The sequence below is a fragment of the Tympanuchus pallidicinctus genome, unplaced genomic scaffold (assembly GCF_026119805.1).
Source record: "Tympanuchus pallidicinctus isolate F22 unplaced genomic scaffold, pur_lepc_1.0 scaffold6, whole genome shotgun sequence".
Classification (NCBI taxonomy): domain Eukaryota; kingdom Metazoa; phylum Chordata; class Aves; order Galliformes; family Phasianidae; genus Tympanuchus; species Tympanuchus pallidicinctus.
This window is the reverse complement of record NW_026294780.1, coordinates 29,819,705-29,836,277: the sequence shown is the minus strand read 5'-3', so window position 1 is coordinate 29,836,277 and position 16,573 is coordinate 29,819,705.

Here is a 16,573-nt window from a genome sequence, read left to right as displayed (position 1 = left end):
TGAAAGATCTTGGCTTTCAAGAGATTTTTGCACTTCAGCAGAAGGTGCAGCATTTGATTCCACTTTGCTAACTCCCTTTTTATGTATGTGTCTCTTTGGCTTTGGACAGAATGGAATATAATAGAGCTATTGGAAGGGATATCCAAAGATCATCTAGTACAAGTGCTGATGTTTTTCACCATCCCTTTATAACATCTTGAACCAAAAGAAATTTTCACAGAAAGCTAAATGATTCACTGGGCCACAACAGAAAAATCTACAACTTTCGGTCCTGAGTAGCGGTACTGGGTGGTTGCCCATGATTCATACTGGTCCTTATCCCAGATTTATCAAAAGATTTGCTATGGATGTAAAAAGTTGCATGTCACAGTGAATGTGTGGATACTGCCAAAGGCGGAAATGAGGAAGCTGAGGCTCAGCAAGTGTGACTCAGCCTCATTTGTCTGTTATCAGCAGAGCAATTCTGTTTAACTGGCAGATCACAGAGATCAATTTGCAATAGGATTAGAAGCCATCACTTTAAGTTGCTGCTTTGTACGGCACGACTGATGAACATAGGTAGGAGGGGAAGAACTAGCAGAGACGAATGTAAAAGCGCGAACTAGAGATTATCAAGATATTTTATCTTCATATTACTGAAATTTATTTTCATTAATTTAACAGCACTTTGGCTTATTAAATTGTTTTCTTGGTAAGCAGGAGTATTCACTATCTAGTAAGCTCAGTTGGTTTTTTGCAGAGAGAGATTACACTGTCTGACTTTCTAAAATTCATTTTCTGTTTAGTATGGAAACAGCCACCCTGGATCTGGATTAATCCGTCTTCTGGTTGGACATGATGGAGATCCGAATGAACTGAAAAAGACAAATTGCAGCGGGCATGTAACAAGCCCCTCTTCTTTCTGTTAAATTTCTGTTAATAACGTGTGAAAGAGTAACAACAAAGAGCTTCTGTTCTCTTTATAAAAGAACCTTAAGGGCAGAGGCAGGCTGTAAGAAACTATTCTTTTGCTAATGCTATCTGAGTTACTGAGAAAGCTCAGTGTTAAAAATCCGCTACAAGCATCTTGTACATGGAAAGGAAGTATTTCCTTGGATGACTTTCTAATGACTGTCAAACATTTGCAGCCATCAAACAAAAGGAAGCATTGTAATGACAAGACACAAAAGACTTAGTCCTAGAGCTGCGGTTACAACTGCCAGCAGGATAATTGTGAGCTGCAAGCACTTGAGAGGTCCTACAAACAAATTAGAAATTGAGTCTTGATGCTGGATCCTTTTCTTTCTCTTCTGCTCTTTCTCATTCTCTCTTTCTCTCCTTCTCCCTTCCTTTCTCTCTGTCTCTTTCTTTCTTTCCTTCTTTCTTTCCTTCTTTCCCTCCTTCTGATATTACTACAGAAGTTTTAGAGCTTTTCAGCTATACTACTCCCTCTTTTTTTTTTTTCCTGAGTTCTATAAAAGTCTTTTTCATATCAGTAAATCCATTCAATTTTTTCAAGATCCTTAGGTTTCCATATAGTCATAGTTCTTTTCTTAGCTCAAACCATACTCATTATTTGCATGTCATCTGTGAAACAGTGGCTTTAATAACATTCCTGTTCAAATGCAACTATGTATTTTCAATATGACTTAAAGATTTAGTGATTTATATCATTTCCTGTGTTTCAACAGATATATTCCAGTGTACAGACTATAACCATTTAGTACTAGGCATACATTATTTCAAAAAAAGGAAGGGAAAGGAAGGGAAGGGAAGGGAAGGGAAGGGAAGGGAAGGGAAGGGAAGGGAAGGGAAGGGAAGGGAAGGGAAGGGAAGGGAAGGGAAGGGAAGGGAAGGGAAGGGAAGGGAAGGGAAGGGAAGGGAAGGGAAGGGAAGGGAAGGGAAGGGAAGGGAAGGGAAGGGAAGGGAAGGGAAGGGAAGGGAAGGGAAGGGAAGGGAAGAAAGGGGCCTTTCTCTATGGAATTGGCATTTTAATATTTCGTTTTTCTTAAACATGAGACAAAAAAAAAAAAAAAAAAAAAAAACAGAACTCATGATTTGATGATCATATCTCAGATAACAAATCAACCTAATCACATTGTCCACAATGGAAATTTAATAGTAATTATTATAATGCAGTCATATTTTGACAGCAACACAGAAAATCAACAGTTAGATAATGAGAAGGAAAGATCATGTTGCAACTTAGACCCTAACAGGTGGTATATACTGTTTTTCATCACTGTGATAGCAGTAATGAGACATATTTTGGAGAGTGTCATTATATTAGCAGAAGACTTAACAAGGAAGCAGCAGAAAAGTGTAATGTTATACTTGTTACATATAACTTCAGGAGTGAAACTGAATATCAGCACAATATAAGATGTTATCTACTTTTCAGTCTTAAGGAATTCCTCTAATCATATAAGAAATTAATTGAAGCCTGCCTTTTAAATGGCTGAAAATTAGATATCTAAGCTATGCATTCAAGCTTACCAGTATGATCAATATAAAAAAATAAGAATCAGAAGAAGGCTGTTCATCTCAACTGAAGACATATAACTAAGATAGATCAGATGAATTGCTCTCTGGAGGTAACTCTTTGGGTGGAGTATAGGGATGCTGATAGAGTGTAGTGATGGGGTCAGGAAGAGCAAGGCCCCACTGGAACTGGATTTGGCAAGGGATGCAAAGAAGAACACCAAAGGCTTCTACAGGTACATCAACCAGAAAGGGAAAGTCCAAGAAGTCAGATTCTCCCTAGTGAGTAATGCTGACAGGCTGGTAACAAAGAGAAGGATGACATACTCAACAGTTTTTTTACCTCAGTCTTTGATGACAACTGCTCTTCCCTCAGTACTCAAATGAATAGGTTGGAAGGTGGAGACTGAGGGAGCAGTCTCCTCCCCATTGTAAATGGAGATCATGTTCACAACCACCCAAGGAACCTAAACACCTGTGAGTCTATGGATCCTGAAAAGATGCACCCTAGAGTCCTGAGAGAATTGGCTGACATAGTCACCAAGGCATTCTCAATGATATTTGAAAAGCCATGGAAGTCAGGTTGAGTCCCCAGTGACTAGAAAAAAAGCAATGTCACATCTGTTTTTTAGAAGGGTGAAAAAGATGTACAGCGAACTACCGACCTGTCAGTCTCACTTCTGTGCTGGGGAAGATCATGACCCTTGCTATCAGTACAAGCAGGGGGATGAAACAAATGAGTACAGCCTTGCTGAAAAGCACTTGGGTGTACTGGTGGATGGGAAGCTGGACATGAGCCAGCAATGGACCCATACATACTAGAAAGCCAGCCGTATCCTGGGCTGCATCAAAAGAAGCGTGGTCAACAGGTCAAGGGAGGTAATCCTGCCTCTCTACTCTGTGCTGGTGAAATTTCACCTGGAATACTGCATCCAGATGTGGAATTCTCAGTACAGAAGAGACATGGATGTGTTGGAGCACATACAGAGAAGGGCTACAAAAATGATCCAAAGGATGGAACACCTCCCTTATGAGAGGACAGACTGAGAGAGCTGGGCTATTCAGTCTGGAGAAGAGAAGGCTCCAGGGGGACCTGATAGTGGCCTTTCAGTATCTAAAGGGTGCTATAAGAAGGAACAGGACAGACTTTATAGAAGAGTCTTCTGTGATAGGACAGAGGGTAATGGTTTCAAACTAAAAGAGGGGAGATTTAGACTAGATATAAGGAAAAAGCTGTTCTTTATAATAAGTAAAGCCCTGGAACTGTTTGCCCCAGATGCAGTTGCCCCATCCCTGGAGTCATTCAAGGTCAAACTGTATGGGACTGAGCAACCTAATCTCGCTGTAGACATCCCCATTTACTGCAGCAAAGTTGGACTAGATGATAATTAAGGGTCTCTTCCAACTCAAATGACTCTAACTCTTCTTTTGCAGCAAAAGAAACCTGAAGAATTAGCATTCGATTTTTAGGCAAGTTCATTAGGGCAGATGAATGACTTCTTCAAAATTTTTCATCTTAAATATTAATTTTGCCTTTAATTTTCTTACAGGATAAAAGATCATATACTTTCATCAGAAACAAAGGTATACAAAAACATATTTTTCTCATAGCAACTTGTACTTGTTGCTACCATGCAATTTCCAGTGCAGTGGTATGTAACTACCTCTCAAAATCACATTCAGTATTTTCTCTCTCCTCGACGTAGACACTGAGGATTAAAGGCTTGATTTAAATCCCATTAAAATAGGAGAGACTTGCATTGACTTTAATGGGATTTAGATTGAGTGCAGAGGAGTCTGAATGCTGAGCTGCTGTCGGGAATGAAGTACAGAGGGTATTAAAGGCCAAACTAATAATGCCTCTGTTAAATGTTAAGTACTCATTTTTCAGAGAGAAGACTTGCCAGACTGGTCATTCAGTCTTGTTCAGGACGACTGAAGTAATGCAGTGAGCAATAAACAGTATTATTAAGATAATTGCTAGTTTTCTTAACGTCTTCTAATCTTTGTTACATTACAGTCAGGTAAGATATAGTATTTAAGACATGATTTGTTTACTAGATACAATTAACAATTTATTTGACACGGTACTTTTTTGCATCTGATACTGTTAAGGAATGTCCCTCTTCTATTGATGCATCTTTTGATCAGTTTACAATTCAAAGAAAATACATAGGGGTAGCCTGCCAGTCTGCCTGCAGTATCTAAGTGAATCATTTTTGGAAATATACTGAGTATAACAGATACCTATACTGAATTGTGGTTCAAACAAAATATTGTATAGTGTTGGCTCCTATATTAAATACAGGAATTCCTGCCGGCATCAACAAAGTCTGCCAGATCCTAGATGCTTGTAGACTCACTTTATAGCAATTCTCTTTGGATCTGCAAAGCTTACGTAACTGCCCAAAACAAAGAGTGTCCTAGCTGGAGTTAATAGCTCCACAATGCACATGTGCAACATGGAATTCAGTTCATTACGTGGCCAGAGACAGAGCATAGTTTTCATGAAATAGTTAGCAAGTGGGAGCTTTGGTTTGCTAAATGTAGGCACATAAATTAAATATGATTGTTAACATTTGCTAGCAAGGAATGGCCTGCACTCACATAGCTGATTTCCCTTAGCTCTCAACTAGCGTGGCTACATTATACCGATGTGGAGGAGCCCTTGGACCTACTAACTGTTTGCAAAAAGATCCTGATATACATGAACCAAAACTTACCTATTGTAGCTCAAAGTTCTGATTTATGCAGTATATATGAAAATATGGACCTAGATTTGGCTCTTAGCCTTTGGTCTTGTGAGGTATTTTCACGGCTTTTAAAATGAATTGTTCAAAGAACTCTGATTTTAATCCATTTATTCCCATGTTTAAAATGAATAATGTTTTCCAGGCTTCCTAGAATAAAACATAGGCCTAGTCAGACTTGTTCTTCCTCTTTCAATTTTTCTTTTAAGTATCCTAGATGGTGGTTGACACTAGAACCAGGAATCCAGACACATTGACATCAAAAGCAATTGTAATATGTATGTGGCAACAAGGGTGGGGGGGGGCAGCGGAAGGAAGAGGAGCACTTTGAAGATGTCATGATAACTTGGCATGTTTAGATTTGGTAAATAGGTGTGCCTTTTTCTGTATCCTGCTCATCTGCAGACTAGGGTGTTTGAAGAGAGGGAAAAACGAATTGTTATTTCCAGTAAAGGGGAGGAGAGTAACGTGGTAAATTCATTACAATAAAACAAACACTGGAAGGAACATTAGAAGTTTTAGCCAGTAAATGATTGAAGAAAGCATATGTGTTTGAAATAAAGAGGTAAACTGCTGTATTTAACTGTTTTCCAAAGCACTGATGTTTATAATTTATTCGTAGCTGAATTATATAAACACTTACAATAAATATAAGGCTGGAAACAAATAATATTTTCCCTATTAGCTTACTTAATTGCCAGAAATGTGGTTTAAGTTAACTGAAAATGTAATTTATATTTGCAAATATAAAATTTGGTTGGTTGAGAACAGATTAATTAAGACCCTGGCCATCTCATGTGAAATTTTCACTGTTTCTCTTCTGTGTCACAGGACCAAGCCTAGGAGAACCAGTGAATAAATCTCCCTCAGCCTTTGCCTACTGTGATAACCATCTCAGTTCTAATAAACTGAAAATCAGACAATTCCTGGAGGATGTGCACCAATAAGACATTTGTAAAGATCCAATGTCAAGTTCAGTAATGGTATGGGGAGAAGCCTTTTCTCAAAGGAATCTCAACAAAAATATGGCACCAATGGTCAATAAGACACACCACTTAGAGACACATTTTTAGCTATTGCATAATGGTAGTTTAGAGAAAAGCCAGGAGCTGTGATTTTGTGTGAGGCTCATCTGCAACTGTGAGGAATTTCTACTTTTCTTCAAGACATCTAAGCCTACTGTTAGGATAAGGGCAACCAGAGCTCACCATAATAGTTGCTGGAGCAGCTATGGATTTAGCGCCAGTGGTAGGAGTATCTGGCAGGACCACAAGAAAGCCCAGGTAGTAACTAGAAGAACTGTACTGACAGGTAGCTTTTTTTGTGTGATTATTTATTTATTTGTTTTTAAGTCTACAGATTTTTTTAGGGCTTTACCCATGCCATAGGAAAGGAGGAATTGATTCTATTTTTTCTTCTGGAAGTTAAAGACTTATCCCATAATCCAGATAATGAAGATGTAGCTTCAATACATAGGTACACATATATATTTACACTGACCTATATCTAGCCAGTAAAGTTATTTGTGAGTACTCCCTAACTAATTTAAGGAAGAATTACTTGGATTGATTTCTTCAGCTAAGCAGTTTACCTGACTTGCTTTGAGTTAAGTGGATTAGGAAACATTAATATAAACTCTTCTTCTAAAAGAACAGTAGAAATACTATGATCTTCATCTCTGTCTTGCATGAGAAGCCCTCGTTTAAAGGGCAGGGCACAACAGATATCTCTGGGGACATCTGCTCAAAGTGCAAGCTGTGCAGGCAGGAAACAGCAGGTGTGGCAGGAGGCCAGCTTGGCTGAACAGGGAACTCTTGACTGAGCACAAACACAAAATGGAAATACACTGAAATTGGAAGCAGGGAGAGGCTAAGGAGGACTAGGAACGTATCATTCAAGTACACAGGAATGAAGTTAGGGAAGCCAAAGTCTGGACGGAATTTAAATTGATGAGGAAGGTGACAAGAACTGCTATAAACAGTTGGTAGCAAAAGGAAGACCCACTCTTGAATGGGATGGATGACTTGGTGATGAAGGAGATAGATGGATTGATTCTGTATCCTTTTGCCTTTGCTCTTACTTGCAAGGTAAGCACTCAGGCTACCTGAATGCCTTTGGCAGTCTCAAGCAGAGAAGTGTTACCCACGGGAGAGGATGCTGGGAGAGGATGTAATTAGAGACTATTTAAGAAAACTGAACCAATACAAGACCATGGAACTGAACAGGATACACTAAGGATTGTTGGAGGAACTGGCTTATGTCACTGTGATGCAATTCTCCATCATCAGTATGTCACTGTGGTTTTTCTCAGCATTATCTTTGAAATGTGGTGGAGACTGGCTTTCTGCATAAAACAATAGCAAGTAGATCCTTTGAGTTTCTTGTTCCCATTAAATGTGCAGTAGTCCATTACCGGATGGATGACTGATTCATTCATGACAATCTCTACCATATGGTCCAAATCCCTTAGTTGTTCACAGCTACTGTATCTTGTTATAGAAGATGGTGCACACTTGCAGTTAGAAGAAACAATATGAAAAGATGAATGAATTATAGCTAGGATTTGTTTAAACATATTTTTTAAACATATTTTACTAGTTGTTGAAAACACTACAGAGCTCTGAGGATAGAGTTCTATATCTAAAAAAAGAAGCAGTCTGGATGAAGATAAACTATGGCAGAATAAATGATAAAAAGAAAGATTTTTTTTTTATGAGTAATATCAGTGCACAACTTGAAAGCCAGAGCATTAAGAAAATGGATGAAAGAAGATTAAAGAATTGAAGCCTATAATTTTCTCCATTAAATATAGTTTCTGAGTAGATCCATATGGAATACTGACAATATTAAAAACTAGATGACCCTGACAGAGCTACAATGACTGTTCTAGAAAATATAAAATAATTCAATATATGTTTCAGTTCTCTATTATAAATTGGGGTGAAAAGTGAATGATGTCTTCCCATTAGCTAATAGTGATTTCATATCCAGTGGTACATAGGACAGCTACCCGTTCTATAAGTTGCATGTCTTTAAGTTGTAAGATCAAGTAATCTTGCAGTCAAACCTTTGCCAAAGTTCATATGAATATTCTTTGGTGATGATTTTCAGTAAGTCTTAGAATTTCCAGAAAGTTCAAAAGAAGCTAAAATCATGACATATTTTAAAACAAAGAATTAATAGAAAATAATTGAAGACTTTGCATGTAGTGACCAAATAATATTAAGAAAAGGTAATAACATTTATTTTAACCAACAGATTTGAGGTAAATATTTTTTTACTAAATTGCTGAATAATTTAATTCAACATTTGTTCACAGACTGAGAAACTTCTGAAAAACCTTTGACAAGACATTGCACGACATCTTCATTAACACACATAAGCACATTAGCAGGTCAACATAGCACAGATTACACTGATGATAAACGGCTTATTTCCATGGTAACTGTAAATATGAGAGTATCTGTCTTGTTTGATTAACTGCTTTCCATGAAATTCCAGAGAGAATATTTTGGCTCCATGCTATTGATCAATTATACCACTTCTACTGGGTAGACAAAACATATTGTATGACAAAATTTGGTGACAACACAGATAAAACAGAAAAATTAAGAAGAGAGAGACCAGTGAAAAGAGATCTGGAGACATCGGTTAAGCAGACAGAAAAAAATTATATCTCTGTAGAGCTTATAGAAGGTCTCACATTTAGGGAAAAAAATGTAAGCCACTAAAATGGGAGATAAGACTTTTCTGTGAAGTTATGATCCTGAAGAGGACATAATATAATTCTCCATTGGACAAAAAAGACAAATGCTATCATTAGGTGTTTCCACTGGACAGGAGGGGAAGGTTAAGTCATTGCTGCTTTTGGCAGAAAAGCAATTGCTACTGGAATAGTGTCCAGTTCTAGTGTTCAGAATTTGTGATGGATGTGAATAATTTGAAGAAGGGGTCAAAGCAAAGCCATGGGAATATTAAAGACCTGGAAAGTCTCCAGGAGTTCAATCTGTTTATCAACATGATGACTCAAAGATAACTCCTCATGGTACACAAAAGCAGGACAAATAGTGAAGTGCTCTTCAGTCCAGCAGTCAAAGGTCTGACAAGTTCCTCTGAAGCCAAAAATTCAAACAAAAAAGAACATTTTTTTCATTAACGATCTGTGAAATTAGTGGCTAAATTCACTTATCAGGGAAGCATGGCATCTCTAACATCTAAATCTGGATTAGGTGTCTCTCTGAAGACAAGCTTCGATTTACAACAAGTCTGCTTGTCTTGAAATAACTGCAAAACTCTGTGACCTCTGTCACAGATGAGATTACAGTGGTCAAGCATTATTTGAGCCCTTCTGCCCTTTTTGTACAACACCATGGGTTTGCCCATTCTTCACTGTGATCTAGTCTGAATCTGTATAGACTGATGTAGGAACAAGTCTACCTTAAGCAATACAAAGTGCTCTGGTGGTGAGCTCAGGCTAATTAACAGTGATTGGCTCCAGGACCAATCAGTCTATTGCAATTTGACTGAGGTGAAGCACTTTGCAGAGCTGGCTCTGCACAACCAGGGCTGTGCAGTTGTTTGCTATTTGCACAATTCAACAGTGACCCTAAGCATATTGGTATGTACTAAAAAAAATGGCTACAATAGAGTGCTTCTCTGTTTAATGAAGATAATGTCACTACTGTAATACCACATTGTATTGTGGTACTTCAAGCTGTTTTACATATCTGAATATCAGTGGTAGCTGAGGTAGTTCAGGGTGCCTGGTTCCCTTAATAATCTAGCCACACTATGACACACTATTTCCGGTTTTCGGCTGTAATGAGTTTGATGCTCCTACTTGTATTATAAGGAGAAACACTGAACAGAGGGTTTACTGTGACATTTATACTGAGAAGAGGAAATTGATGACATGAAAATGGATAACTTCTCTGAAAAACTGCGTGAAATAACAAAAAATAATGGAAACAATTTCACAGTTGTTTGTACTTGTTTATTTCAGTCAGGCAGGCACTGATTGCACCACAACAAATCTCCTTCCTTATTTACTCCAAATAAATATTTGCAACATGGAAGTAATTATTTGTATTATTGGATCTCATTCTTGGAATTTCACAGATATATTCTCTGATTTCGAGATACCTCTGGGCTAAGGGAGGATGTGTGGTTGTTTCTACCTCAAACAAGAGTTTCTAGATATGATAGTCACTTGGAATCTTACAGCATCTAAAAAGCCTTCCCCAGTAAACAACCCCAATAAATAAATATGCAGTGAAACCTCAGAATTCAAATTACAGCTCTCTCACTGAATGCAAGCCTAGAAACACTTACATAATCTCAAAAAATTAAAAAGGAATTATAGAAGAATTAGAGAGGAGAGAAAGAGTATAGACTTAAGTGGGTTAAATAAAGATGTGATAATTGAGAAATCAGTAACAAAATTTAGGCACCTTATGAATCTTGGTCTCTGTCTACAGATGCTTGGCTCAGAGCAGTCAGGTGGGTTTTGAAGGAAAAGACTTGATTTTCTTCACTTGTTGGAATATGTTTTGGGCGTCAGTAATTCTAGTGGTTTCCAACTAGATTATTTTTTGAATAAACTGAACTGGAATTTTCATTTTAAGTGTCCTCCCTGCTTGACACTGATGTTAAGGTGTGAACCTCTGAGTAGTGCTCATCATCACATCATGCCCAATGCGTATCTGATGGATGTGGCAGTACACAACCTGTGGCACTCTGAAATGGTTCATGTGCTATGTTAAGGGCTGTAGACCTTGACAACAAGTGTTTCTGGGTGTTTTAAAGCCTGAGGACCAAGAGTCAAGGAATTAGTATATATCAAGTAGCTGCCTCAGAAAACATTCTGTCTTCTTTATTTAACAGAGCTTTTCTGTTGTAGTTGTAGCAACCAAATGAACTGCTCATGGCAGCCCTGAAAACAGATTTCCAGGGCTTTTGTTCTAAAATCCCATTTTGTGGATTGTTCCTTTCCTTGAACACAGCACCTTCAAATACTGATCAGGCCAATACTATCGATCCTGTCCACAAACAAACCATGTCCTTCAGGTTCAGAACATCCAATTGACTGTACTCAAAGCAGCAGCAATCACAAGCTGCTTGTTTTCTGTTTTGAGAGAAAAGAGGATCCCAGAGGACAGCTCTGTCAAAGTAATGCCCTCTGGAGACAGCCATGGCGGTCATAGGATTAATTTTCTTTTCCTCTCCTATTGTGTCTCGATTGTGTCTCGATTGAATAACAGTCTGTGTTATTCAAACTCAGATTGGGAAGGCAGTTTGGGCAGGGGATACCACAGCACCAAAGAACTTGCATTGGCAATAGTGGGAGGGAGGGAGGGGAAAATTATATATCTGATTTACATGGGATAAATAAGGGCTGACTAGCCTTATGAGTAGACTTTGACTTTGTCAAGACTTTCGACCTTGTCAAGATTTTTGACCTTGTCACACATGACAGCCTTATGAACTCCCTGAAAATTTATCTAAAATAATTCATACAGCTATTCTAAACTCACATGATTTTAAAATCACCCTAAAGTAGGCATTCTTGCAAAGATCAGCTGTGGACATGCGTCTCTTCAGTACTTTTACAAATGGCTTGAATTGATTACAGGTAGTGTATCCAATGAATGGTAAATGACACAAAATATGCATGCTCACTTTCGTATTAGGACTCTAGATTGTCTTGACCAAATGAGAGACCTGGAGAACAACAGTGTAAAACTACATGGCAACAAATCAGGAAAGATCAAGGGTGGTAAAAGATCAATGTGTAAAGACTATTCAACATGATAACACTGTAAAAAAGAGAGAAGTCTAATTGTGGGAAATATTGAAAGGAGAGTCATATTTATGACAAATATGTTGTGGAGTTCCAATCTGAGATAACCTTTTTATCTTTCAAGTATTGTATGCTACATAGTTTGTCAGTGTCTACTGTGCTTGTTATAGCAAAATAAGGCATGAACTTTAAGTACTTGTGCTGCTGCAGCTGCAGAACTATAATCCTGTGTTACAGAGAAGTCTGCTATTGTTTTTAATGTGTTGTATATTTTGAGAAATAATTTTTAAAAACCATCAGTGTAGATGATGAGAAGAAACTGACGTTTGTTGTCATGTAGAGACTCTTGAAGAGAAAATGCTTAATTGGACAATATATTCCTTCCTCTTGTTTAAATTACTATTAAAGAATGCATCTGCTTATCTTCATTAAGTGTACTCTATATGTGCGTATATGCAATGTGTGTTTCACAACTTCCTGCCTGCTTGTCAAGAAACTCAGCAAAATCAAAGCTTTTTGAACAACAGAGTTATTACTTCAGTCTCCTCAAATGCATTCAACTGTTAATGAGACAAAATGAACAAAACTGTACATTATTTGTCACTTGTGCCACCTCACAAATATTATTTTGCTTCTTGTGTGCTCCTTCAAAAAAAAAGAAAGTGCTGGGAGATGATGGCTTCATATTTACTATGCAATGAGATAATTAATGCAATGCATTATCAGTATGCATATAACCCCTACAGATACAATCATAATTTAATCCACTTTGATGCCCATTAAAGTGGAGAAAAAACCTACTAGTTCTTTTGCAGTTCAATTCACCTTTGCCTTGCAAACTTCCATTGTCTTCAGCAGCCCAGTTGAACAACAATGAAGTCCATTTTGGTAGACAAGCTGTTAGACAAGCTTTGCAAAATATCTGTGATCTCTTGTTGCCATACGTACATCTCTTACTTAATTATCAAATCATTTGTTTTACATCTATGGATCTCCCTGTGTCTTTTTAGTTATATAAAAAAAAGTGACCAGGATTGAAATAGACACGGGTTAAGTAAAAAAAAAAAAGGGAATTTTTGCATTATTTTAATGCAGTAACTTATCTCTCTGATCACATGCCTATTCTCTGACAGTGGAAGCTCCTATAGTTTCAGAAAGTACATAGAATTGATTTAAATCATAGAACTGCTGAAATCAGCTTAGTTTTTTGAAGATTTCAGATTTTCACTACTGCTTTTTTTTCTGTTAACTAGACACACTCCTTATCCCTGGCGATTCTCAAGACCTGGTTGGATGGTACACTGGGCAACTTGGTCTAGTACCAGATATGGAGGTTGGTGGCCCTGCCTGTGGCAGGGGGGGTTGAAACTTGATCACCCTTGGGGTCCCCAAGCCATTCTATGATTTTATGATTCTATGATTTTATGATTCCATCCTCTTTGTACCTTCCCTTCATTATTTATTTACATATATTTATACGCATAGATGAGACCCTCCCTGAGCTTTCTCATCTCTAGGCTCAGCAGTTCCAGCTCTCTCAACCTCTCCTTGCATGTCAGATGACCCAATGTATGTCCAAGGAATGAAACATCTTAAAATAAGTGTTGCCTGTTCTACACCGATTCTCTTACACAAACACAGTCAAATCAAGTTCATTTCCAACCCATCTTTTATTTCACAAACATCAATGACTGGAAAATACTTTTTTTCCGCTAGGATTTTTGAAATTTCTGAATGTAAACAAACAAAAGGTCAATAAAAAATCAGTAATTTTAGAATTGCTCAAAGCATGACAATTGTTTGGGGTTTTCCTTGCTTCCTTGTTAGTTTGTTTTTATAAATTCATTAAATTGAAGGTGATGATCTTTTCATATACTCTAATGGTTCAAACATTTATCTGAGTAAGTAGCCATGCATCACTTAGGATCCACCCACAAGCATGGAAGCAAACTGACACTAGTTCACTCTACTGAAGATATGAGCTGAATATAAGTTAGCCTGTTCTGCCATGGAAGCCGTACAACTACCTTAGCCTCAGCTTGGTGCCCACTGAGTTCTAACACTCCTGACTTTCTACATTCAACCTTGTGGATATGCTTAATACCTATTTAAAGTACTTCAGTACTATTTCATGGAATGTAGATAATAATAAATCTTTCTAACTATACAAATAAAAAATACACTAAAATTTTAAAGCCTTTTAGAGTGCATGTTTATAAAACTACTTAACAGAATAGGAAAAGGAGTGATTTAGATACATTTCACATTGAGTTGACACATACTGAAAGAAACCTGCAATGTTAAGATACAGATTTTATGTTTAAATTCTGCTTTTCATTCTGAAACACCCTCAAGTATTTTACAAACAGACACATTTGGAATGCTCCCACTTTCTAGCACTGAAATAGTTACCTACCTCCTGAGTGAGACATAGCAGATGTCTCTGTGCAGAGTGCTAAACTACAGAACAAAGCAGTATGCTCTTCACCACCACACTACAGTTGATAGGAAAGAATAAGCAGATTGTAATTATTTCAATTGAAATTTGGCAAAGAGCCCAGCATCAGCAATTCTGCTCCTCTGTAAGACTGCCGTGAAACACGATTGTACTCCAGGTTTTACCACTCATTGGAAAAGCTGGAATAATCATGTTGGCTGGAGAAATGGTTATTTGAATCAAAGCTGTAAGCTCAAGCAGGCGTCTCAGTAAATCTACACTAGAATTTCTATGCAAGAAGTCGTTGGTATTTTAACTCCTAACTATAGCTTCTCTGGTCTTTTCTGCTTCTTTCACTGTAATGATTTGTTAGTGTAATTATAAGTAAAATAAATAAATAGAGATAAGTGTAATTACACCTGTACATATTTAATATATACAATATATGTATGTATGCATAGATAGATAAAAACAAATATATGCATCAGTGTTTTTAAATATAAATTATATATTGAATGTGTTTGTATATTATAATACTGTTTTAGTCTTTTAGTCAACTAAAGAAGATTTTATGTTAAATTCTCTTGCATAAGCTACATACATATGTAAACAAATCTCAGATGACCTCAACTATATGTGAGACATCATTTTCCTTATGTAGGCTTTTGTGAGTTTTACATTAATGATTATGAAAATAACATTAAAAAAATAAAATAGGCTGATCCAGTATTTTATGTTTGTGTATAGGAATAGAGGTGTATATACATAAATATGTATCAAATTTATGTACATATGTGTGATTACTGTAGGTGTCAGTTACTGAAATATAGCAGATTTGCACGTGTATATTGAGAACTCTTCAGCCTTACCGAGCAGACCACAAGAACAGCAGCCTAAAGGAAGGGACAGTGCAAACTGAACCACTTCATGGACCAGTCAGCCATCAACACCACAGCATCAAATATACCCCCTCAGTGGCTAGTATGTGTCAGTATTTGAGGAACGTAAACTGGATGCATATCCTTGTTGCTATGTAAATTCTAGTATGTTTAGAAAACCAACAACAAGCTGCACAGTTAATCCCTAAATGAAACAGTCAAGACTGCAGTAGATAAAACTGGAGACAAGAGCAAGAAAAGCAAATTGTGGCAAGGGAGCAGGAGCTGGGCTGTGAATGCTATGCTCTAAGTACATAAATCGGTAGGATTTTAAAAGAAATATGCAAATCTATAACCTTACTGAGGACCAGAGATGAAGGGAAAATAAATGAAGAGATTAGGAGAGGTATTAAATAAAACATTTACTTACAAGAGATTTCTTCTCTACAGGTGCTTCTGTTCCAGGCACAAGGAACTTGAAACTATGTGATAAAAGTCCTGGGACAAGGAAAGGCAAATCTATAACAAGTGCAGCAGGTCACCAACTGAACAGGAGGAAACTTAAGTGCCTGCAACCAAATGCCAATAGCAGGAAATGTATTTTGCAATATAGAGATACTGCAAGCATAAAAACTTATATATTTGAACAACAGAATATTTAGATTGATATAATTTTCTACAGCTTTACTGAAGGTAAATTGAAATATGCATGAAATTACAGTCATCATACAAACATGATGGTTTTCACAAGGCTTATTCCAGTATAGAATGCACACAGATCTAAAGTTTCATGCTTTTTTTTTTTTGTTATGCCCCTAATACAGCAGGATTTCTGACTATATATGGGTATGTAGAGAGATTGCAACTGGCATTTTGAGCAAAAACAAGCACAGCAAAGATAGGCATGACTGATTGTTTTAACAAACAATTTTGCAACGCGTATGCAAGTCTGAACTGTTTCCAATTTTCAACTAACAGCATGAAGTTATCTTGACCAAAGGCTTTTATTTTCAGTTCAGAAATACTCACTTTTTACCTGCTACTGGTAAATAATTGAGACCCCAGAGAAGAAATAACATCAGAAACATCTTTTAATGAATTGAAATTTTGAATATTTTATTGCTAATTTCATTAGTTTACAGTGCCTATACCACAAGAATTCCTATTTCCAGAGACCACAGAAAATGAAATACAGAATTATTTTACATTGCTATACAAAACAATTTTTAAAAAGTCCTTTTAACATTAT